The sequence below is a fragment of the Ursus arctos genome, unplaced genomic scaffold (assembly GCF_023065955.2).
Source record: "Ursus arctos isolate Adak ecotype North America unplaced genomic scaffold, UrsArc2.0 scaffold_25, whole genome shotgun sequence".
Taxonomy (NCBI): Eukaryota; Metazoa; Chordata; class Mammalia; order Carnivora; family Ursidae; genus Ursus; species Ursus arctos.
Window position 1 is genome coordinate 43,101,297 of NW_026622930.1, and position 20,287 is coordinate 43,121,583.

The 20,287-nt window shown below is 38.3% G+C and overlaps 1 protein-coding gene across 5 annotated transcripts in view; it reads left to right on the forward strand.

Moving 5' to 3' along the window:
• Positions 1–1,906: 1,906 nt before the first annotated feature.
• Positions 1,907–20,287, forward strand: part of KTN1 (kinectin 1) — a 101,388-nt gene continuing 83,007 nt past the window's right edge. For 4 of the 5 annotated variants that reach the window (XM_026480324.4, XM_026480327.4, XM_026480328.4 and 1 more), the window contains exon 1: positions 1,907–2,064. The gene's annotated coding sequence lies outside the window, so the exon portion shown is untranslated. Of the gene's footprint in view, positions 2,065–19,627; positions 19,834–20,287 lie in introns of those variants that run through there. The other variant, XM_048220148.2, reaches the window with a different exon arrangement.

Genomic DNA, 20,287 nt, shown 5'->3' on the forward strand with positions numbered 1-20,287 from the left:
CAAATTTAATTTCTTAGTTGTTACAGGATACCGCAGATGCTAATCCTTTTTAGCAGGTTAGTTACTGCTTTGGAAGGTGGTAAGCAGCAAGCAAGATAAATTATATTTTAGGTTAATTATATGTGTTAATTATAGTTAATTATACTATAGTATATTTCAAAACTTAGAGGGTAGGTCTTAATTCCTAATAGGGCTTACCATGCATAACAGTTGTAGTCAGTCTTTTTGTTTAGATGTGAATAAATTAGAAGCTTATAAAAATGAAGCAACTAATCACTTTACTTTTAAAGTCAAAGTTCAATCACCCAGAAAAACTGAAATAGCTGATACACTTGTGCTTCTTTGTTTCAAACTGTGGAACACTTATTTTTGTGTGCACTCTGACTGTAAAACTCAATATATTTAGGGTAAACATGTCCCCAAATTCCACTTACTGTCTTATGTACAAATGTACTTAAATATTACCGTCTCTAAAATGACACTGAGGTTTTACTGAAGTCAGGAAAATGATAGAAATTTTTATTCTAGCCTAAAACGTGCTTTAGTACTAACCAGAGGAAATTAGGTGGCTATTTGTAAACCAATCAAGAGTCCTTAAACTCCATTATACAAATGATGCACTTCCCCCTTTGTATTGGGTCTAATGGCTTCACTCTTCAATAAAGCCGGGTCCTTCGGCACACACTCAGAAGACAGCCAGTGGTTTAGAGACAGATTGCTTTGAGGGCATTGGAGCAGCTGAGGGGCTGAGTAACACTACTGAGAAAGGAAAAAGAGGACACTTCTGGAGTTAAAATAAGACAGTGCATCTTTGGAGGACATAGTGGCTGGCGACTGGCAGAATTCTCAACATCTCAGGCTAACACATACTTCTTCAGTTTTCATTTGTATTTTGGAGGTGCTCTAGAAAACTTGGACAAAAATAATTAGAATTCAACTGTAGAGTGCGTTTTTAGCCAGCTCATATACAGGAAATTCTCTGTTGGTGTTAAGAACTGTTCTGATGTTCATTCCTTAAAGATTGCTCCTGTTCCCCCTTGGTCAGGATATAGGGGGAGGAATTAGTGATGAGTCCCTAATTTTCTTTATTTCAGTCCACACTCTAAAAGGGTTTAAATCATTTTGAGTTCCCGTAAGGTTTGAGGAGCTTGGGGTGTTTAAGTATGTTCTGGGCAGTGCCTGGCATTTTGCAAGAGACTGATGAGCGATAAGTAATGATAATCAGCACATCTCCTTTGCCAGTAGACCGGGAAGATCGCTGCTATCCTCTCAGCAAAGAGCAAACTAATAAGCAGGGATTCGGGCCAACCTCTCCTTTCCGCTGCAGCTTCTTGTTATTTACTCTGGCTTAATGAATGGCCACCAGCTGGCAGACACAACAGCTTCATAATATTTGCAAACAATTTGTTTGGGTCGGTTTTTAATTTCTCTCTCCGCTTGAAGCTGGGGTTACCCGAAGGAGAATTCAGAGAAACTCTGGAGACAGACGAGCGGAAGATTTCGTTTTCCAGTGATTTCTGGGAGGAAATCTGGGAGGGGCAGGGTGAAATTGGGTACCATTTGGTTAAGGTCTAAAAAAAAAAAATCATCCAGTGTGGGGGGCCAGGTGGTTCTTTAGTGGGAGGGCCACGCAAGACGAAACCAGATTTGGGGAAAGGAGGGAGAGGGAGAGAGAACGAGAGCAGGGCTAATGAATGAAGGGAATTCCGCTGAGCCTCCAAACCCTGTGCTCCCACCCCCCACCTAGCTCCGGGACGTTGCCTCGGGAGGAAAGCCCCGGAATCCCGAGCCAGCCCCACGCTGGGGCTTACCGGAGCCCGCGGACAGGCGCGCGGGGGCCGAGGCGGCGGGCGCCTGTCCCTTTAAGAGGCCGGTCTCCGGGCACCGCCGGCTCAGACGCCGGGACGTGCCGGGGGCCGCCCCGCCCCGAAGCCGCCCGTTTCCTGCCGGGCGGCGCGACGGCACCTGAACAACTGCGGCGGCGGCGGCGCCTCGGAGAGGGCGGCCCGGGCTGTACTGCCCGCGCCGCCGCGTCTTCCCGGTCTCCTTCCCCGGCTGCGCAGGGTAAGGGTGAGCAGGCCGCGGTGGGCCGGGCGCTGGCCGCACGGGGGAGGGCTGTGCCAGCCGCGGTGTCCCAGAGCGGGCCGGAGGGCCCCGCCGGACGGGGGGCGCGGCCCCGGGGCCCGGACACCTCCCGCCGCTTGTCGGTGCCCGCCGGGTAGGCCTCGGGCGCCGGGTCGCCGCGGTGGAGCTCCTGCCTGAGACGGGCCGCCGCGGCGGGCGGTCTCCGAGGGGCCGCTTGGTCTCGCCGGGCCGCCCAGGGCCCGACCCCGGCTCCGCCGCGGCGCCTGCGAGCGCGGCCGGGGAGTCCCCTGGGGACGTCTCCCGGTACGAGGTTGGCCGGAGAGGGCCCTGGGGTGACCGTGGCGTCTATTTTTAGCTGGGCCTGAGGGCCCCCAGGAGGAAGGCGGATTACCGTCTCCTCGGCCGGTGGACAGAGGGAGCCCGTCTCCGGCGGCGTCCCTGGGCCGGAGCTGGGCCATGCTTACGCCATGCTGGAATTTCAGTTCTCGCCGTCCCTCCGGATACTTAGGGAACCGGCGCTGGCCCCCTTCCCAGTGCTCCCTCCCACCGCCGTGTGTGTGCCCCGGGTCGCGGTGAGGGGCGGTTGGGTCTGGGAAAGCGGCGTGAGGGGAGTTTGGAAAAATGTGTGGACCGCCCTCGAGACAGGGAAGTTATCCCTTCCTCTCCCCGAGGGGTGTGTCTTCCTTAGTAATTCCCCCTCCCCCTTCGGTTTCCAACAATGAGATTTTTGGCGTTGGGGAGCTCGGCCGAAAACCCAAACCCGCAGCCTAGAAAAGTCGTTCGGTAATCAGACACCTGGTGTGGGATGTGCAGCCCCGCACGTCTGTCGTGAAGGAGCATGTGTGCACCAGAGACGGGCAGCTCCCGACGCGGGGAGCGGCATCCTAACCTCGTCCAGCTGCAGCTTGATTAGGTTAAAGAGCGGGCTGTTTAATTTTAGCCATTCCTTCTCCCGGGAGGAAGGAGGAATCAAAACTCGTATTTGGGCCTGTATCAGAGAAGGATTCCTTAGCAGACATGTGGACATGACACTGCCTAAAGAGCTAACTGTTTAAAGTTCTGGGGTTTTTCGAGATGATTTGTGGAAAGTCCTGAAAATTTTAGACACCGGTACCCTGCTATAGGTAAATACCTTAGGGTGTACGAAACACTTCGAATTGCGTAGGAATTGATTTAAAGTTTGAGTTCTTGCTAAATTATTAGGTCGCACTTGTTCTCTCTACCTCACCTAGCCGACAAATGGCAACACTGTCCCCAGCTTGGCTAAAACGGTTGCTGACGAGATTGGGATGATCTTCCCAAGAATAACACTGAGTACTCTGGAGTTGATTTGTATTTGGGGTAGACGTTCTTTGCTATAGACTTTCATATTTACTGTGTTATCTGATAAACAAGCTGCCCCCCCTTCTTTTAGTTTAGGATCTGACAAGAAATAGCTGGGCTTATTGTTTGTAGGTTCTAAGAAAAATTCATTTTCCTCTAACATTGAATTAGAAAGGACTTCTCAAATGTTGCAGCATGAGCAGTCCTAACAGTATCTGTGTCAGGTGTGCTTAGAGAATGAGGTATTCTGTTTACCTTTTTGAGACTCATACTGAAACTTAAAGTGTAAGAAAGCCTGATGAAAAATTTTCTTAAATGTATCAAGCACTTTAGAATTATAAAGGATATCAAGTATTATTTAACCCTTTCTTGGTGACAGGGTCAACATTTTGTTCCCAATTTAGTTTTTCTGTATCATCCCTTAGCATCAGTGTCTCTTTTGCTTGACCACGCAAGTGTTTTCTTGGGTCTCTTACCCCAAGTCTCCTTCCAGTTTGTAGGCCTTAATCTACTTTCAGTAGGGAAAACATTTTAATAATTAGATGTTAAATAACAGTCAATATGGCTTTTCTAATGGGCCTAAGAAGTGAAGGCTTTTTTGAGGCTTAATTTCTAAAGGACTGACGTTAAGATTGTTATTGTTATTGAAGTAAAAATTAAATTTTACTTGAAAAGATATGGAAGATGTATTTTTAATTAAATGTTTTTTATAATTTTTGTATAGCAAAGTTTTAATCTAAAAGATCTCAATACTTTGTAAAAATTTAAATTGTTAGTAAACTTAATGTTTCCAGGAAGGTTTTGGGTTTTTTAGGGATCTGACCTCTAATATGTAATAAAGAAATGTAGAAAGATCATGCTTTGCAGAAACATTCAAATATTCGAGGATAACATCTTAGAAGCTGCTTGTTCTTGTACTATTTATGTTTTTAATTATTTCGAAGGTAAATCTATAGTATACTTAGAGGTTAGAAGCAAGTAACTTGTTCTTTATAAATGACATTGATTACTCTTATGCATAAATAGAGTTGAATTTTATTGCTTTCTCTTTCAGTTTTTGTGAACATGACTTTGGATCTGATCTTAAAAATGTAGTTTATGTGCAAATCATAGGGGAAACATTGGTTTAGATAAGAGTATAAGCTACTTTTTTAATAAACAGAATTAAATAGGGGAAAAATCTTAACTACTGTGAACTAAGGAATTTGATTAACTTAACCTGCTGTATCTGAGCTCTAGAAAAAGAAAAGTAATGACAATTTATAATTGTTTGCATGCCAGGCTGTTTGACTTGCTGTTTAAATATTTTTTGGTCTTTGAGAGTGGTAGCAGTGCAAACCATTTAGGCTCCCCACCCCCCCATAGTATAGGCTTTAATGTTAAAAAGATAAAATAGGCAAAATGTACTTTTAGTACTAAGACTAGTTTTAGTAGAGACTCCAGTAGGAGAGTATTCCTAGGAATTTAAGAAATGTTCCACTTCTTTTGAAAAAGTTGTGATTTAGTATTTCACGTAGCACCTTTACTATTACAAGCGGATTAAGAACTTTCAAATCTGGTTTCAGCAAAGTGATTTGTACACTAAGTGGAACTTAATTAGTTTATACTCCTCTCCTAGGACATTGCTTTTTGGGTTTCTCTCCTCACTAATTGCTTTGCTCTTTCTGCCTTATGATTCATTCTCTACTCTTGAAGTAGAAGTGCTCAGTCCTTGGTTCACTTTTCTTTTTATACTCCCCTGGTGATCTCATCCAAGTCATGGCTTTAAATACCTATATGCTGATGGCTTCCATATTTATATCTCCAGCCCAGGCTTTCCTTCTGTACTCCCAACAACCTGTTTTGCATTTCCACTTGTAGGTGAAGTAGTCAACTCAAAGTGAACTTCCATTTTTCCCTTTTGAAACCTGCCTCAGGTGGTAGGCTCCATCTCATTTGATGGCAGCTCTATCCAGCATTCCGGCAGAAGAAAAGTCGGAGTCATTCCTGACTTATCTCTTTTATCTCTTACACTTGGCATTCTTGGCTCTATCTTAGCTTGGAAATATATCCAGAATCAAGTCACTTCTTACCACCTGTATTGCTCGCTGGGTTGGTCCAAGCCATCTTTAGCATAGATTTCTGCAATTAGCCTCTTGATTGGCCTTCTTCCCTAGCCCCCTGTGGTCTTTTTCAACTCAGCAAACAGATCCTATCACCTCTCAAAACACTGCAGTGATTTCTCATATGCAGGGTAAAGGCCAAAGTCCCCATGGCCTGCAGTGCCTTACAGAATCTACTCTTCCCATTCTCCTTTACTTCTCAAGTAGCTACTACTCTGCCCCCTGCTTATTTCTCTCAAGCCCCACTTGCTGTCTTAAGGCCTTTAAATTGACTGTTGTCCCTCCTTGGTTATTTTTCCCTAAGATATCAGCATGGCCGACTCTCTAGTCTCCTTCAAATCTTTGTTCTTCAAATGTTTTTCAAAATGTCTATCTTACTGCTTTATTTAAAGCTGCACTCCCTTGGGGCGCCTGGGTGGCTCAGTTGGTTAAGCGCTCAACTCTTGGTTTTGGCTCAGGTCCTCATCTCAGGGTGATGATGCAGCCCCCTAGTGGGGCTCCGAGGTCAGTTGGGGAGTCTCCTCTAGATTCTCTCTCCCTCTCTCCCTCTCTCTCTCAAATAAATGAATCTTAAAAAAAAAAAAAAAAAAAAAGCTGCACTCCCCTACTTAATGAGTCTTGTATCCTGCTCTATTTTCTAACTGTGGCACTTGTCACCTTCCTACATACTATATAATTTCCTTGTTGATTGCGTTCATGGTCTCTCCTCTCTGCCCCCAACACAAACTATAATGTAACCTCTTTGAAGGCAGGGCTTTTTGTCTGTTTTGTTTGTTGATGGATCCTAAGGCTCTCGGGCAGGTGTTCAATAAAGATTTATTAAATATCTGTTCATTATAAGTGATTTAAATCCTATCCTGCAGTTTCTTACTGTGATGGATACCGCATTCTTGAACACATGGAGTTTTTAGTTTCCTCCTTTCCTAGGAACAGAGAATAGAAGAAAAGTGGCAGGAGGCCTTTGGGAACCCCTTGTTGGAGGTAGTGATGTTAGAATGTTGTGGAGATCTTCTGGACCTTCCCTGTGTGATTAGGACTATTGGTTAGGTAACTTAAAAAGTTGGTTAAAACAAGAACTCAAATATCTGTGTACCTTAAGTGTTTCGTTTTAGCATAAAACATTTATTTTTGTCTTTTTATTTGGATCAATTTCTTGTCTTTGAGTAGGGGTTACTGATCTTTTTTCTATAAATTATACCCTAAAAGCATTGCCTATGGTTTCTAGTATTGGTTTCTTTAAAATGGAATGAAAATGTAGGCACTGGGAAACTTTCCAAGTTAAAAATCATTCTAGATTTTCCACTCATTCATTAAAGCGTTCCAAAGGATGTAACTTAGTTTTTATAGAAATAACAGCTTCTGTTTTTATTCTATTTAATGAATTTATAGAAATAAACGAGTATATAGGAGAGTAGACTGCTCACCAGAAACTTTTAGCTTTCTGTAGATGCTAGCCCATGTATTTTTACCAAGGGGAGAAATGTCATTTACTCTAGTGAGAGAGGTCCTTTAAGATAGCTTCCATATTGAATAGGTTTCATGGGGGCTATAGGATCCTAGCTGCCTACTCTTACTGGAAGAAAATGTCCTTTATCTACATTTCTTTATTTTGACTGGTCAGTAACATTTATGATTAGTTATCAGAACTTAAATGATTTTCAGTAATTGTCTATCAAGAGACTTGATGATATGCTACATTCTCACTGGAAAATTTGGGACAGTTATTACTTACTTTTGCACATGAGTCATTTAAGTTGTCAGGGGAACAGTCTGGCCTGGTGTAATAAGCTGGAAGTCAATACTTAGGAGACCTACAGGTCCTAAACTTTAATAACTCCAAGATTTTATGTAAGTTTCTTTTTTCTCAGTACTTTATATAATGTGTGATGTAATGGAAAAAGCATGGTAGGGAGTCTGCAGAGCTTAGGTTTGGTTTTGCTAGTTAGTACCACTTACTGTATGTGTGAACTAAACTATCTTACTTAACCTGCCTAAGGCTCATTTGCCTTGCTTGTATTTTCTTACTAGTTGCTGCATAAGTGATAGCTAATTATTGGAGTGCTTATTTGCTGTATGTCTCTGTAAACACTTTATGTACAGTATCATATTTAATCCTTTCAAACAGTTTTATGAGATAGGTACTATTTAGTGGAAACTAGGGAGACAGGTTAAATAATTTGTCCAAAGAGCAAGTAAGAGGAGGAACCTGAATGTAAACTGAGGTATTCTGACTCTAGAGTCTGTCCTCACTCGTTGAGCTGTTTTGTAAGTATGCTTTCGATAAATAAATAAATAAAATAAAATAATATAATGGGGTGCCCGCTGGCTCCGTTGGTGGAGTGTGCCACTCTTTACCTTGGGGTCGTGAGTTCAAGCCCCACGTTGGGTAGAGAGATTACTTAAAAAAATTAAAATAAGGTGCTGTCTATGTGCAATTATCTGTTAGGTGTTAGAAAGCTACATTAAGGTTATACAGATTTTTTTCTCCCTGAGTTGGAGGATTGGCTCTTAACGTTAGTGACTTAAATTTGAGAACTTGAAATTTTTCAAGTGGAGAAAATAGTAAAAGCAACTTAAAACCAAATGCTATAAAATGTTTTATGTAGAAAATAGGTAGATTATGATCTTTCTAGATTCTAAGAAAATTTTTGTTTCAATTCCTGTGAATGTGTATTATGAGTTACTGCTGTGTGATCTTATAGGCATTGCTCAGTGATTATATCAGAAAGGCCAACCCTTATCACCCTGCCTAAAATACTCTTTCTATTCTTTCTCCCAGCCTTATTTTTCTTCACTGATCAGTTACTACCTACCATTATAGTATATGCTTATTTATATTGCTTGATAGCTGTCTCACCTATAAGAATATAAGCACTATGAAGTGGGGAATTTGTCTTGTTTACCACTTAATGATATCTCTGGTTAGGTGGTGTTCAATAAATGAGTTGCTTGATTGAACATGGTTAGGGCTCACTGAGCCTTCTGCTTGTCATTTGTGCCATTCTCCTCTGTTAGCATGGCTAGTTGATTTACATGAAATGTCATGTAAAATGAGACTTCAAGAATAAGGGTTTCAGGGTTACTCTTGAGAGCGGAATGGAAAGCTGTTTAATACACGTATTTCGGCAGAAATAGATCTGTGTGTAGTACCAGTTAACTTTGTTGACAGTAATGTAAGTGTTGCGTACATAGTTTAGTGATTATATGTGTTTAGATGTAATTATCTTTGAAATAAACTTGAACAAGCTAAGCTGTACGATGAAAGCTCCCAAGTGTTCTGAACGCTATGTTGGTGAACATTTAAGATATTACCTTATATTTTTAATATCCACACACAGGTTGAATTCATTTATGTTGCTTTTGACCTGTACTTACTTAGTTTATTGGGAAGTCATGTTTATTTGAAATATGCTCTATAATTCCTTTACAGTTTTCATAACCTGAATGCCTGAGGTTGACTGACAGTTATGATTTCTGTGACGTGAATTTCTCAAGCTTGTCATATCATTTGGTACTCTTCATTTCTGGGTACAGTTTCAGGTACTGTGGTGTATATAATACTTGTGGTTGTTACACTGTTGCTGATGAATGGGAGTAATTTTTTAAATCGCTTTCAGTTTGACCTAGATGTTAACTGTAATTTTAAGTTTAAATTGGATCCTTTGTAAGAGTGACTTCGTTCTTTTGTTCCTTTGATGGTTGGGGGTGGGGCATTGTCCAAAAAATTGCATTTATTTTTAACCTGAATGAAGTCTTTCTGAACTTGAAATTTTTGGAGCACTTTTCAAGTAAAATACACATTTAAGATTAGCCTTGGAATTATATGTTAAATATAACCCATGCATTTACCTTGTCTGATAGGGGCAGGGGAGAAAAGAAATACTTCATAAATAGTAAATAACTGTAGAATGAGCAAGGCTGAATTCTAGTCTGCCTGTCTAGCATTATTTATCTGGCATAAATTGAGGAATTATATTCCATATTCTTTCAGTTTTATTTGAGCAGACATCCCAGCAGCATTAAAAATAACGTACTACTATTTTTTTTTTTTAAGATTTTATTTTATTTTTTTTTTAAGTAATCTCTACACCCAACATGGGGCTTGAACTCACAGCCCCGAGATAAAGAGTCTGTCACTCCACTGCCTGAGCTAGCCACGTGCCCCTAAAATAACACACTACTTTTTGTGTAAGGAGTTTTAGTTATTACTTTGGGTTACTATATTTGATTTCTTAAGATAGCTTTGTGCTAGGTCAAGAAAATACTGGGTATTTTTGGTAAAGATTTTAGAAATTTCTTATTTTATATTTTGAAGTATTTGCTTTTATTTTTTTGGGAGGGAGGGATTTGTTCCAAAGTATAACTTTCTAGAGGTATTCAGCACTGTCATAATTATGTTGTATAAATTTAAGAAGCAGGGAAGGCTATGCCTGTTTGCTTGTTAGTTTTAAATTTACGTTTACCTCTTTGTACTTGTCATCTTTTTATTTTGTTGAAAGTTAAAACAAATATTGAGGGGTGCCTGGGTGGCTCAGTCGGTTAAGTGTCTGACTTTGGCTCAGGTCATGATCCCAGGGTCCTGGAATTGAGCCCCATATTAAGGTCCCTGCTCTGTAAGGAGACTGCTTCTCTCCACCCCCCTTCCCTACCACTCCCCCTCCTTGTGTGGGCTTTCTCTCTCTCTCAAATAAAACAAAGACTGAATGATTCAGGTGTACAAGAGAGTATAGAATGTGTCTGTACAATTTAAAGATTAAATAAAAAAAAAATACCCTGTACCAAATACCTGTGTACCTTTCATTCAACTTTGTTTAAAATTTTTTTCTTTTAAAATTAAGTACATAAAAATAGTATTTATAAGTAAGGTACATGTAAGATAAAGAGTAAGGATACAGTAAACAGCTTTGTACCTAATCCCCAGTTCAAGAACATTATCCTGACTTTTAATTTCTTTATGTGCTCTTCTCCTCCAGAAGTAACCATTTTATTTGCTTTTTCTTTAGTTTTGCCACATATATTTGTATACCTAAAATATTTTTTTGTTTTGTTTTTGAACTTTATAAATGAGATTCTTTTGTATGAGTTTATTTGCAACTTCCTTTTTACCCTCAGCTTTATGGTCCTGACATTCTTCAACCATGTTATATATAGCTCTACTTCATTCACTTTCTTTTTTTTTTTTTTTTTTTTTTAAAGATTTTATTTATTTATTTGACAGAGATAGAGACAGCCAGCGAGAGAGGGAACACAGGCAGGGGGAGTGGGAGAGGAAGCAGCAGGCTCATAGCGGAGGAGCCTGATGTGGGGCTCGATCCCATAACACCGGAATCACGCCCTGAGCCGAAGGCAGACGCTTAACCGCTGTGCCACCCAGGCGCCCCTACTTCATTCACTTTCACTGCTGTGTGGAATTTCATTGTATGAATATTTTTCACTTTATTACCTGTTCATGGGCATTTAGGTTGTTTCCACTTTTCTTTTGCTATTGTAAAAAAGGATGCTGTGAACACCCTGCATAGGTCTCTTGGTACACTTGCATGCCTAAGTGTCTCCAGGATAGTGTTTTAAAAAACATTTTTGTTACTACTTTAATAAATTTTACATTATGAGACTCAGTACATTATCAGATGTGCCACATCTATAACAAAAAAAGTTTGTTAAAAAAAATGCCTGTGTGATTCTAGTCCATTTCATTAAAGATAAGAATAGTGATTAAGACCCACTGAGTTGATTTTTGCTATCCACTAATGAGCTGAGATTTGCAGTTCAAGCATATTGTTTTGGAGCTCCTGTTTACACTAGGAGTGGGATTGCGGAATTGTAGGAGGGGTTCATTTTCAGCTTTATTAGGTAGTGCCAAGATGTTTTCCATTGTTTTTGTACCAGTTTATTCCCCTCACTAATATATACATGTGATGGCTCACATTCTTGCCTATACTTGATAATTGGCAAATACTACAGTTAGATACCCTAATGAAATGATACCTTGTAGGTTTTGCATTTCTGTTTACTGAGAGGAAACATCTTTTCTAATGTTGGCTGGCTGTGTTTCCCCCTTTCCTCTGCAGTGGCTGTTTATTTTTCTCTTGGGTTGTTCTTTATGATTGAGAGGAGTTCTGTGTATATGTTCTGAATATTCTTTGTTGACTAGTACCACAAATGTCTTCTCCCACTTTGTGGCTTCTTTTGTGTGTGTGTGTGTCTTCTTATATATTGTCTTAGTAAAAGTTAAAAATTTTAATGTAGTTCAATTTATCAGTATTTTCTTTTTATGATTTATACTTTGTGTCTTAAGAAATTCTTCCCTACTTCAAGGTTATAAAGATATTCTTACATGTCCTTTTATGTTGCCTTTCACAATTCTTTGCCTGGAATTGATTTTTGTTATTTCTCTTTATGCTACTGTTTTCTCTAAAATTTTACTACTTAGCATTTCAGTTTGTTTTTTTAAGGCTAAAATGTGTGAATTTACTAGATGCTTTGAAATAAGTCTTTGAGTTACCAGTTTTTATTCAGTGTCCACAGCTTGCTTTTATAGAGTGGTAAGAAAATAATTATGTAAGAATGTTAAAATATGGATAGAGTTTAAGTTTAGATAACTTTGAAGTCTCCACTCACCCCATGTGACTTTATAAGAGATTTGTAAATATTTTAGCAATGGTAGTGTTTGCAGCATGTAGTTTCCTTAAGTTACGGACATTTGTTGTGAAGCAGTCTGGTTAATTATTTCCTGAAGTAGCAGCTCTTTGTGCTTGATATTTTACAATTTCACCTCAGTGCACTGTAAGAGTGGAAAAACTTCTATATGTCTTTGTACTAAGAGTATACGTATACTCTGAGGAATCCAATCTTCAAGTTAGGAAAATTCTCAGCTCTTTAAATTCGGTGTGTGTTATTTTCATTTCTCTTTTGAAAGACCTAAGTTGGGGTCTTTGTATCTTAATTGTTCTTTCAGTTTTTTTCTCTTTATTTTTCTATGCCTCATACTAGGTGAATTCAGTACTACTATGTAGCAGTTTACCAGTTCTACTCTATTCAGTATAGACTTTATTTTGTCTGTTGAGTCTATATGCCAGTATCTACAGTTTTCATTTCTTATATTTGGACTTGCTTTTTCATATACACCTATTTCAGTTCTTCCTGTTTTTGTTCTGTTATCTTTTTGCTACTTAGAAAAGGGGTCTCTTATCTCTCTGACATCTTCAGCATGTTCAAATTTAAAAATCTTTGGGAAGACTGTTTCATAAAACTAATACCATTTGGTGTTAATTAATTTTTTTATTGATCTTCCCCTCCCTCCTCCATCATTGAAATGATGTGTGGTTTGAAATTTTGGTTAGGCTTATTTTGAGTGGAGATTATTTTAAACTTTTTTTTCCATCATTGCTAACGCCCTGTACCTCTCTTCCCAAGTTATTTAGTTTCTACCAGGCCCACTGTGCCTCTAGACACAGTATTTAAAAAAAAGCAAAGTGGATAGATGTTTTTAATATGCAATCATGTACTAAGAAGGAGATGATTATATATATATTGCTCTTACTAAAAGTAGAATGAAGTCTGAAAAATGATGACTATCCATGGGGGAGAGAAGCATAGTATAGAAAAGCACAAGGGTATAATCTGTGCTTTGAATTTTTCTTTTTCTGAAGACTTGACTTTGGAGCCATTTAAATATTTTACATAATTATTAAAAAAAATTTAAAAATCCCAAAAATCAAAAGTAAAATGAAACCACTGAATCTTACTTGTATTCACTTGTGGACACCAGAGTGAACTATGCCATGTGACTTTAAAACGTGGTAATTTGACTGTATGTCCCAATTAGAATATACCCTAGGAAGAGAGTGGAGGAGGGATGGCAAAAAAGGAAAACAAATCTTTGACTATTATAGTCATAATTTTGGTAGTAATGTGTACATTACGGGCTAAATGAAATGAGTGATTACGTTGGTATTATTGAAAACTGAGATTTTTAGCATTGTTGAAAACTGATGTAGTGTTAAGGTCAGTGAAATTAAGTAAAATTTCCGTAGTACTAAATTTGAATGAAAGGATCTGTATGAGTCATGCAGTAATTTAGCTTATTAAAAATGTATGCATTTTCTGGCCCCAAAGACCCAGAAACAATGATCAACCTAGTAGCAAAAAAACATTCCTGGTCCCTAAATTGTGGTCTTTAAATACCTTTCACAATAAGAGTAAACTAGTGCTTAGAATGGCCATTTTCTAAGGCAGGAAATGTATGAAACAAACCTACAGATTAATGATTAATTTCTGTTACAATATTACTGCAAGGTTAGAGACAATATACATTTATTATACCATGGTTTCTATGGGTCAGGAATTTGCTTAACTGGGTCCTCTGCTTAACTGGGTCTACAGTGTTTCACAAAGCTGCTATTACCGTGTTGACCAAGGCTTGGGCCCCATCGGAAGCTTAGCTGGGGGAAGATCTGCTTCCAAGTTCATGTGGTTGTTGGTAGCTTTTGGATCCTTGAAAGTTGCCTAAGTGGAAGCCTCAGTTTCTTGCTGGTTGTTGTCTAGGAGGATGTTCTCATCTTATCTCCTTGCCATATGTCCCTCTCCATAGGCAGCTTATAACATGGAAGCTTCTTCAAAGCCATTAAGGAAGAGAAAGTGTGTCCTAGTAACATCGGTTACAGTCTTAGGTAATGTAATCATGTATATGTAATCACTTTTGATCCTGTCACTTTTGCCCTACTTTACTGATTAGAAGCAAGTCAGTTCTCAATAGGAGGAGATTGCACAAGGGTGAGAACACCATGAGGCAGGGACCATGGGGACCACTCTAGAGTCTGTTTGCCACAGCCTAGAACATATCCGAAGTAATAGAGAGGTCCAAAACTATGAGAGTAGTGTCAAAACAACGCAGGAGCCATCCTGAATAATATCCCATTGGCCAAAAAGGGGGGAATTTGAACATTAATAAAGATAGTAATTAATGAATTAAGACCAATCAGATGTTTAATCTATGAATTCAAGATACTAAAACATTAAAAAAAAAACCCCATTAATTAGTTGCTATTAGACCAGCTTATTATTTTGACAACTGGTAAATAAAGAAAAATAAACATTTGTCCAACTCACATGATTTGTGTCTCAGGGTAACCAAATAGATCAGAAGAGAAATTTCTATAGATGTATTCTACCTAATCAAGAAAGAATAATAGAATACCACCATTTTGTATCTCTTAAGACTGTCTAGGCAAAGATCACCAGTAGCTGCTATTGTCACTACAAAGGGGGAGACGTCTGGACATTAGATACGTACTTCTAGAAGTATGCCACGCTGTCTATGCCATAGTCATACACTCAACTCATAATCCTTAATCTGATGTAGCGTTATTTTTTTTAAAGATTTATTTATTTGAGATAGAGCAGAGCAGAGAGGAGCAGAGGGAGGGAGAAACTTAAACAGACCCATGCTGAGCACAGAGCCTGATGCGGGGCTCCATCTCATGACCCTGAGATCAGGACTTGAGCGGAAACCGAGAGTTGGTCGCTTAACCGACTGCGCCACCTAGGTGCCCCCTGATGTAGCCTTTACATTTACCAATTTATAGGAAATAAAAGGACAAAAAACTTGTTAAATACTATGAAGAAGCCATCAGCAAAATTCATACTGGGAATCCCTATAGGACCAACTGGTTTTTCTAACCCCAAATTCTAAGAATGATAAACTGAATAATAAAAAGAGAAACCAAGATGATAAATGAATCAGTCAACATAAAATAACTGAAAAGATATTTACAAAGTAGTTGGGTTGATGTGAATACTGGCTTACTACTTGATATTAAGGAGTTGTTAATTTAAAATTGGCTGTAAGACTAGATGTTTTGTCTTCTTTCCTCTCCAGGTTCAGAGCTTTTATAAAGCTGTAACTCTAGGTAATAGGTTTGCAGCCTGATTATTTTTCATCTCCTTTCTCTTCCTCTCCTCTCCTTCCCATTTTCTCCTCCTCCCTGTCCCCACAACCTGTGCAAATCTTACTCCCATTCCTACCCCTTAGTGTCAAGTAGTGAATCTGGTTCACTTCTGTTGCTGTTATCTGCAGGAGCTGAATTTCTGACCTTTTGCTTCCTAGAGTCAGTATCTGGTCATCTTCCCCATTCTTTCTTTCCTATACTGCATTTAGGTATTGGTTACTGTTTTGGATTTTTATTGTTTCTGACTCAGGGAGATGTTATTTTAGTTTTGAGTTCAGCCATATCTTTTGTTAATCTCTTTTTGTGTTTATCTATCATTTCAAATGTTTGGAATAGAACCATCCTTACCAGAAGTCTTCATCTTCTTTTTTACCTGTTATAATCCTAATTTGTTTTTTGATGCTCAGCCCACAGTACCCTGACTGCTCTAGTTCTGTTATCTGTTCTCTTGCTTTGTGCAACTCTGCCTTCTTTTAATCTTGTTGGGTATTTTTCAACTCTATAATAGAGAACAAATCTGATTTTAGTATCATACTAATTTGTTATGATTGCAATCATTTAAAATTCATAAGCCTTGAAGTGTGATTCTTGTTCCTGCTAGTTGATATCACTCATCCCATGCTTCTTTAGTCTGTTTTGGAGTGTAGATATCCTTTGCTAGTCTAACTGAAGCTGAATAATTTTTTTCTTTTCAAGGTAGAACTGGTATCTCTTGCTGCCTTAATTCTTGTTGCTTGTTGCCTCAAACTCAGAATTAAGTTTACCTATGCTTTGTTTAATGTCTTGAATTCATTCTTGAAAACCCTGCTGCCAAGTGAAAAGCCATTACATGAAAACGTATTTCCATTAATAAAAAAATTAAAAAAAAAAAGATTTTATGTATTTATTTGAGAGAGAGCACAAGTAGTGGGCAGAGGCGGGGAAGGAGAGTGGGGGAGGAGGGGTGGGAGAGGGAGAGAAGAGAGCCTGATGTGGGACTGGATATTAGGACCCTGGGATCATGACCTGAGCCAAAGTAGACACTTAACTGACTGAGCCACCCATGCGCCCCTCCGTTAATTTTAATGGGAAATTATGCTGTTTTCCATCTCAACCGACCAACTTCTCACATAAGAAAATATTAATTTAGCAATGAAGGTGAGTTTCTGTAAATATAAACAATTTGAAAATAATTATACTTTGAATGTAAAGTGTAATTGATAAAGGTATACTGTACTTGCCAGAAGTGGAAGAGAAAACTTGGTGATGGTGGTGGTCAGTGGGGTGTTTACTCCCTGGAAAGTTTATTCTTTTTGTACCATTTTCTTCACTCATGTCAGCCTTTTTGATGCTCAGGGTTATCTTGCATTTTACCTGCACTTAAAAGTCAAATTTGGCACAGATAAGCACCTTCAGGGGAATAAAAGCCAAACAGAAGTCCTTTAAACAGCGTGGAAATAGAACACAGGCGGAAAAGACTGAAGAGTTCTAGGAGATGATAGCTTTGCATTCCCCTTGATATGTATGCAAGGCAAAATGTTCTGGGTTTATCCAATTGTATGTAGTACGTGGATATCTGTATATAACTGGAAACCATTATGTTGAATAAGTTTCTGAGTGTGTCTTTGGCTGAAATCATAATGTTGAAATTTCATTTTAAAATATTGATTTTGTGTGTGTTTTAGGTGAACAATCACTAATACCAAAAAAAAAAAAAAAAGAAAGAAAAACCATTGTTAGAAAAGGTAATGAAAGCGCTTAGTGGCAAAGGATAAAAAGTCTTTTTTTTTTTTTTTTTAAGAATTATTTTAGAGAGAGCAAGTGAGAAGGGGTGGGGGGGAGAGAGAATCTCAAGCAGACTCCTGCTGAGCATGGAGCCTGATGCCGGGCTCGACCTCACCACACAGTGAGATCATGACCTGAGCCAAAATCAAGAGTTAGACGCATAACCAACTGAGCCACCCAGGCGCCCCTAGGAATCTTTTTTTTTTTTTTTAAAGATTTTATTTATTTGAGAGAGAGCACAGGCAGAGGGAGTGGCAGGCAGAGGGAGAAGCAGGCTCCCCACTGAGCAAGAGCGGGATGTAGGACTGGATCCCAGGACCCTGGGATCATGACCTGAGCTGAAGGCAGACACTGCGCCATCTAGGTGCCCCCAGTATGGGCATTTTACAATATTCATCTATTCTGTGAACATTTGATATGTCTCCATTTGTCTGTATCATCTTCAGTTCTTTCATTGGCCTCCACCTTTCAGTGTATACATCTTTCACTTATTGCTTATGTTTATTGAGTAGTGTTTCTGGTGCTGTTATCAATGGGATTGTTTTCTTGTGGGTATATTTTAGATTTCTGATATCACCTTTGAAGCTCTTAAATATTTCTGTTGTCTGGAAGCGAGGCTTGGTAATCACAATTTTGAAGGTTGACTATTCAAAGCTTTGATTATGTTAACCTACAAAGCAGCTTTGAGTGTGGAAGTTCAGTTGGTGAAATCTCAGAGACTTGACTTTTTCTTGGAGACTATTCTTAGTAAGGTAACTTTTCTCACTTTTTTGTTTAGGTTGTTTATTGGAAGTCAAAAGAATAGCATCAACAGCAAAAAAACAAAAAACAAAAAACAAAAACCCAAAAAACAAAACAACAAAAATAAAAAACAATAAAATAAATAAAAACAAAACAAAACAAAACCAAAAACAAAAAAATAAAAACAAAAAAAACACAAAAAATAAAACCCGAAACAAAACTTGTTTCTTTTGTTTTTTGTTTTAGGTGTTCCAGATTTAAATGTTCGTTAAAATACATAACCTGCACTTCCAACTTATGGTAGTTTTATCTGGACTTTTTAATTTTTAACTTTCTGTTATATATTCCTTTTGCAGCTTCAAGAACGTTATAATGAAGTCCGTATTATGATAAAAAGTCCTTGATTTTTGTTTTCCGGAGTACTAGTGAACACAGAGAGGATTAATGTGTATTATATTTATGAAGGTTTATTTTGAAAGAAAATCCTGAGGGAGGAGCTCCTAAGGACTACATGTATAAAGTTATTTATGTTTTGATATTATTTGTGTCATGAAGAAAACCTTTTTTTTCTTTCCAGATTTAGGCTGGTTGCCTTTTAGTCATTTACTATTTGACAGTGCAATGCGTTGAGCACCACACTGGGCTTACAAACAGTAGGTAGGAGGGAACATACAGATTAGTAGGAAAGTCACTCCTTCGGTATGTTAAACTTTCAGTAGTATAAAGTAAACCTTTTTGTAAGTAAGTAAAAATCTTAAGTGAATGTTTTTTTAAACTGTAGTTCTCAAGGTACAATTTCAGAGAAGGGTGACTATATAAGATTGTGAAATGGGAATGGGAGAATATTCTTAATTTTTTAAAGATTGTTTAACTCCAATGTAGGTTAATAATTTATTATGTAGGTGATGTTCCAGGAAAATATGAGTATATTAAATATAAGTAGTTGCCTTGCCGTTTTTTGGTTCTGTCAATTTATATGTGCTTGCAGTTTGGATATGTGTAAGATTTTGCTATTCACAATTTTGCTATTTGTGTAGACTTTATATCTTTGCTTTCTCTTAAGTACAAGAGGTGGGAGTTTGTGGAATGACATTAAAAAATTGAAATACAGACTGCAGAAGTATAGAAATTGAAATGTAGACTGAAGAATAGATTGTATTGTCTTAGAAAAAATAATCAGGCTTTTACTGTTTGGTGCACTTGATTGTAAAATACTGTGAAGTTTTGTTCTAATTTTATATGGTTTCGTATTTGGAAGCTCTGAACACTATAATTGAGGGGCCAGAAAGAGAAAGTTGTTTGCTAGCACTTTTCTCCCTGGCTTCCTGAAAAGTTTATTAGGAGAAAGGTCAGCTGTAATCCCTAAGGTACTGAAAGAGGTTTGTAATATTCCCAGTCATATTCTGATAGGAAGTATTGCTCATTTTAAAAACTACATTTTGGATTATTAAATTTCATATCAGTATTGTTAATTGTTTGCTAACATTAGCAGTTGGTTTTGTACACATAGCTATAGTCTTTTCTGCTTCTGAAAACTAGATATTCCAATGGTTAGCTGGATCTGGAGTTCTGTGTTAATGGTGATTTTTTCTATGGAGATTTTATTTTATTTTTTTTTTATTTTATTTTTTTAAAGATTTTTTATTTATTTATTCAACAGAGATAGAGACAGCCAGCGAGAGAGGGAACACAAGCAGGGGGAGTGGGAGAGGAAGAAGCAGGCTCATAGCGGAGGAGCCTGATGTGGGGCTCGATCCCATAATGCCGGGATCACGCCCTGAGCCGAAGGCAGACGCTTAACCGCTGTGCCACCCAGGCGCCCCTCTATGGAGATTTTAATCCATTCTTTGGCTTCTATTGCTGAGTAATATGTACGTCTAATTTAATTTCTTTATAGATTGTTTTCATATTGCTTTAAGACCATTGCATCTTTTGTTATATTATTTACTATATATTCATTTAAATATGTTTATTCTGTTTAGATTTTATTGCCCTTCTAGAATTGGAAGTTTCTTATTTTTCAATAGTTTTTGAAAATTCTCAGTTATTATCTCATCAAATACCACCTTTTTTGGTTCTTTTCTCTCCTTGAATTCCCATTTGACCTTCTGGACCCTCTCATTCTTTCCTTCATGTCTATTAGTTTTTCTTTCATGTTTTCTCTAATGTATTCTTTTGCCCTGCGTTGTCAGTTTTGATCAGATCTTTCTGTTTTATAATTCTTAAGTTATCATTATCTGTCTTAAAAGTCTCTATCTGTATATGTATATATGTATGGGTTCTCACACACAATTTCTTCAGTTCTTTCTAATCTTGCTGGTCTTT